This window comes from Dromiciops gliroides, chromosome 4 (genome assembly GCF_019393635.1).
Source record: "Dromiciops gliroides isolate mDroGli1 chromosome 4, mDroGli1.pri, whole genome shotgun sequence".
Classification (NCBI taxonomy): domain Eukaryota; kingdom Metazoa; phylum Chordata; class Mammalia; order Microbiotheria; family Microbiotheriidae; genus Dromiciops; species Dromiciops gliroides.
This window is the reverse complement of record NC_057864.1, coordinates 409,335,991-409,341,990: the sequence shown is the minus strand read 5'-3', so window position 1 is coordinate 409,341,990 and position 6,000 is coordinate 409,335,991.

The following is a 6,000-nucleotide window of genomic DNA, read 5'->3' as shown; positions in this document are numbered from 1 at the left end:
CTGGACAAGTCATTTCACTATTCTGGTGTCAGTTTCCTCATATGTAAAATGAAGGAGTTGGATGAGATGATCATGAAACTCCTCTCAGGCTCTGATAATTTATGACTTCTATAAGCAACTACTAGCAATGAATAAGATAACTTTAGGGAATATCACCAAAAGGCATCAAAAACAGAACAATACATTTAATCTAGAAGTCTTTCTAATAAACCCACTTTACCACTCATCTAAGACTCTTTCCAGTTCTGAAACTAATATTCTATGATACTTGCCCTCCTGAAGCTTACAATTTGGCTTTCCCATACTTCAATGAGGCATGCATTCATCATGGTGGGTGCTCCTCCTCAATTTCATACTTAGTAATAGGTCTTAGACAATTGCTACAGTAGAATTATTTCTTACCTGAGACTACCCTAATGATGACACTCTAGGATTTGACTTGTAAAGTAAACCTTTAAAAATATTTTTAAAATATTTACTAAACAAAACAATTTCTTCTGTTGCAATACTATGTTTAGACCATTTGGCACTGGTTCACAACATCTCGACATTTTCTGTAATTTATGAAATCACAAATTGCATTGAAAAGTACACACTTAATAAACAGTTTATTTTTCCAAGTCTAAGTTTCATTACAATAAATAGACTTCCCAGTGGGGTTGAAACCAGACAAGCTTCCTGTTCATTGAAGTGTGTTTCTCTCTCTTTTGGATACATCTCTTAATCTGTCCTGACACGTGGCATGATACAAAATCTGTGTAGTACTCCATCTCCATTTGGGAATGTCTGTAATTCCAACATAATTTTGCTTTCTAATATATCTATATCTTTTCAAGAATTCATAATTTCCTCAATGGGAACAAAACATCTAGTTCCACTGGGGAAAAAAAATCACCCCTTCAATATTTTTTTTGGATATTTGTTTTACAGGTTGATGTAAGTGTCCAGATCTCATAGGCTTACCTAGAATTCTTTTGACAATGGTATTTGTAACCTCAAGTGAAAAAGTGAGTTACATCTATAAGAATTACCGTTTTCTAATCTTCAATATGCCATCTTTGTCTTGCTTATGACAAACATCTTTTATTTTTCTTCATAGCAATAGTTAGCAACTGGGGTTTTTTTTTTTTTGGTGTTTTGTTTTTGGTGGGGCAATGAGGGTTAAGTGACTTGCCCAGGGTCACACAGCTAGTAAGTGTCAAGTGTCTGAGGTCGAATTTGAACTCAGGTCCTCCTGAATCCAGTGCCGGTGCTTTGCTCACTGCGACATCTAGCTGCCCAGCAACTGTTTTTTAAAAATTAGTTTTCTCCTTGTTCTCCTACCTTTAAGAAAGCTATCTTGCACTGCAGATGAATTATTAACAGCCCCTCCAGGGGCCAGCTCCCTCTGAAGGATTCATTTTCCAAGTACAAATCAAATTGTTTTATAGGCATCTTTTTTCAGTGCTTTGTGTTTTTTTTCTTTTTCAACTGCACTTTTCTTCACATTTTGATATGGCTGATTTTGTCTCATTTGATTCTTGAAAAGATTCTTTAATGATTCTTGAAATGCTAGATTTCCTCATATCCATAGCTGCTAAAATATCTCTAACAGTTATTGAAGTGTGATTTTTAAGAGCTACAGTTTTTGTGCATTTGCTTAGAGAAACTATTATTAAGAATCAAAAATTAAAAATACAACCAAAGAATAATAATCTGTGTGTACAGAACAATATCCAGCAATCATTTAACAGAACTAACGAAAAGGTGAGGAAACCAGCCCAATTTGATTTCAGTTGGTCAAGCATTGCTCAACATTCTAGGTTAACCTATCATCAATATTTAAAGCATTTTCATATGTGCATTGCTGTCACAAAGTAAGAATTTATTGAAATTATTGCTTTTCCTGGTGCAAAGTTATTGAATAGTTACATTACAGGTATTATGTTAGATTCGGGAATACAAATACAGTGAACAAAACAATCCTAAAACTCGAGTAGCTTATGTTCTAGTGGGACAGACAAGTACATGCAGAATAAGGTGTGAAGAATGTAGTATAAAGTAGCTAAGTACAAGGTAGTTTGGGAGCACCAGCAGTTGGCAATCAGGAAAGGATTCATGTAGAAGGTGGTGTCTTAAGCTACATTTTGAAGGAAGAGGGATTCTATAAGGCAGAGGTAGGAAGCATATTCTGGGCATTGGGGGATGATCATTGCAAGAGCACTAAGGCGGGAGGTAGAGTGTTGTGTGAGGCACACAGAGTTAATTTGGCTGGATCACTTTGTGGGTGTGTTTGTAATAATGTATAATGAGATTGGAAATATAGATTGAGGCAAGGTTATACAGAGCTTCAAAAGTAAAGGGTGGGGTTTACATTTTATCCTAAAGTTAATAGAAACTATCAAAGTTTATTGAATAAAGAAGTTACATGATTTGATCTATATAGCAGATCTATTTGGGTAGCAGTGTGTAGGATGGACTAGACTGGTGAGAGGCTTGAGGCTCGAGGGAGGGAAATCAACTGGGAAACCATTTCAGGAGACTGGAGAAGAGGTGATAAGGGTCTCTAAGGTGGTAGCTGTGAGAGGAGAGAAAGTGTCAGATGTGAGAGAAGTAGATGTAGTAGAGAGAAAGTAATTTTCCAGAGAGAAAACACTGGAGGGAAGAGGAAGTAGCAGTTGAAATGAACTTTGAATGATGTAAAGGATACTGTGCTATGAGGAGAGGAGAGAATATATTTCACAGAGGGGAAATATACTTTATAAAGGCACAGATATGTGTATGCCTGTATATACACACAACAGATGCATACACACATACATATATACATGTGTATCATATATGCACATATATTTATGGATATGCTGCCCTATATATATGTACAGTGTGTATACATGTATGCACTTCTGTATGTGTGTGTTTGTATATATACATATACAGACATATAGGCACATATGTATATGTTTATATGTATGTGTACAAATATATGTCTTCCTTCCTTCCATTGTTCGAGGTAAGATATACACGCAAAAATACATACTGGGCAGCCTTATCCAATGTGTTCTGTAATTGACTCTGTGTGTATGTATAGATGCTCACTCGGTAGTATGTTTTCTTTGCATATAGGTATGCATACATATACACATATACAGGAATGCATACACATACAAATAGATACATGTGCATCCCAACAAGGTTTTGTGATCTCTTATCTGACTATATCATATACACTGTGCTACTCAAATTTCAGGTGCCTATAAATGATGCCCTATACTGTCTTGTGACAGCTCAAGCCTAGTGTATGGGAAGTCTACCTTGGCTTCTCCTTATAGGACTCCCATCATTCCCCTTTTTCTCCCTCCCTCCTCCACCCCAGGGCACTTTGTTGATTGATCTCAGTTTAATTTCCCACAGTCAATGCTTTTGCTCACTGACAGAGAGGAAAATGTTCCTTCAAAATTCATAATTAGAACAGGGTGACAGGACTTTGTCCCAGGGCACTAAAATTTAGTGAGTCTAAAAATTAATGTATGTGATTTTTCTCTAATGGATAATATGAGGGAGCTTGGGTTTCAAGTGGAGACCTTGATCTTTCAGGGATTTGCCATCCTCAGGCAGTGGAGGAACATGGAAGATGTTTCATTATGGGCAAGGACAGGAAATTGCAGCTTGTTCGTTCCCTCCTTCTTCCTGAATCCCATTTCTGCTGCTTGCTATCTGTGTAACCTTGGGGAAGTTTCTTTATCTCCCTGCACCTCAAATTCCTCATGTATAAAATGAAGGGGTTATCATTAGATATTGAAAGTATGCCCACAGAACAATGCACTGAACCCTTGCATGGAAGAATTTATTCTTCCTTACATGCAGCATAATTTAATACCTAATTCTACAAATTCTATAAATATAAAAAAAACTGATCAAATTCATTGGGGTTTTATTTTTTAATATTTTGCTTCAACATGACAATGCTATATTTTCCATTTGTTATTATGTGTTTGAGTTTTCTCCCTTCCTGTATCATTTGAGAAAAATATTTGTCCTATGTATTATTTTTTTCCCTGACACATAGGTGAGAAGGAAGGTGATAGCATGGGTAGTTATCAGCTCCTGCTGCTTTAGTCTATCCTGTGGCATGTGGTGCATGGCTAATGCTAATACCCAACATTACAAGGAAAGGGGAAGGATATCAAAGGAAGAAAGAACAGGTCTTAAAGATGTTGATTTACTCACAAGGTTAATCAACAATACAGTAAAATGTCATAGATTTTCATATCATTTGACCAATTGTAGCCTAACATAGCATTCTAGCTAAAGTATCTCCTAATAATTGGCTCACTCAGTTCTGAGTGAGAATTATCTAAGTATTAAAAATAGTCATCTTAAGAGCTGCACATCTCCTAATTTTCTGGCCTTTAGCTCTCTGTCTTCTCTGCATTATCATACAGAGAATATTATAATCGTCATTTGTACCTGTCAGTTTTTTTTTAAGAGAAGTAGTTGATGTAGTAGAAAAGAAGACTGGATTTTGATACAACTAGAATTCCAATTCTAGCTCTTACCTGTGTAACCTTGGGCAAAGCACTTAATCTCTTTGGGTCTATCTTTTCTAATCTAAAAAACTGAAGCTATTGAACATGATGATCTTTATATTTTCTTCCAATTTTGAATCCTAAGATGTAATGATCATAACATTGTTCAGCTTGTCCATTGCTCAGAGCCACTAGTAAAGTGTACCTTTCCCATTCCCAAGAGAAAAAAAATTAAGATAGTCTTTGGCAGAATCTGTCTGTGATACTCTACCTTAGTTCAGTAGTCACTCAGTTTCCCTCATAATATCCCCCGGAGGACCAATGCTCTGCAATACTGAATGCAAGTCTGCCCTCTGCTACAATATTCCATGATCTAAAATTAGACATCTTTCCCTCCCCCATTCAAAACTTGGTAGAAACTGAATTTTTCATTTAAGAGGCAAGCAATCAGATTAACTGATTAAAGTAGTTCTCACTAAAGTGTGAATGACATATAGACTTACTTAAACCTGTAGTGTTATTTGTGCTTTAAAATCAGAATTTATTCACTGAAATGTATGACTGCTTGGTATAATATGTGAAGGAAAACATTGTTTGAACAGGACAATCTCGTTTACTTATATCCTTTGTCTATGGTGAGCTTTCTATTCTCATCCACTTAGTAGTACTGCTTAGCTTTTTATTATTCAGTCATGCCTACCTCTTCATGATCCCATGGGCTATAGCATGCCAGGCCTGTCCAAGTTCATGTTCATTTTTTCCATGATACTATCTATCCATCTCATCCTCTGCTGTCCCCTTTTCATTTTGCCTTCAATCTTTCCCAACATCAGGGTCTTTTCTAATGAGCCCCATCTTCTTATTATGTGGCCAAAGTATTTAAACTTCAGCTTAAATGTTACATCTTAACCTAAAATTCAGAACTCTTTACATTCTAACCCCAAATATAACTTTCCTATTGATTTATTTTTCTGCTTCTCAATGTGAACCTCATTTCTTCATCTAAATTGTTCTATTAGATGTCCCTCAAATACATTTCAAGACCCATGACCAGAATAAATGAATGTACCCTTGTCTTTTTACTAAGTTAAATCCTACTTACTCTTCAAGACCCTACTCAAGTTCTTACCCTCCAACACTACAAAAAACTTGCTCTGATTGTCTCACCTCATAGTCATCCATTCTTTCTTTGAACTCCTATTACATTTATAACCTGTATCTTTTAACAGTTTCTTTATTAGTTGACTTTTCCTGTGAAGGAATCATCTTCCCCATTGGACCATAAGCCAGAAACCCTAATTTATCCTTCATTGTATACTCTACAAAAGGATTAGCATGATGCCTTCCACTGGATAGAACTCAACAAGTTTTTTCATTAATAACTATGCCCAGCAATCTTATTTTTGCCCCATTTGGGAGGAAATAATTCTTTTTAAAGACACTTAAGTAGATTTGATATTAATCATTATCACTTCACATTTCCTGACTCAAT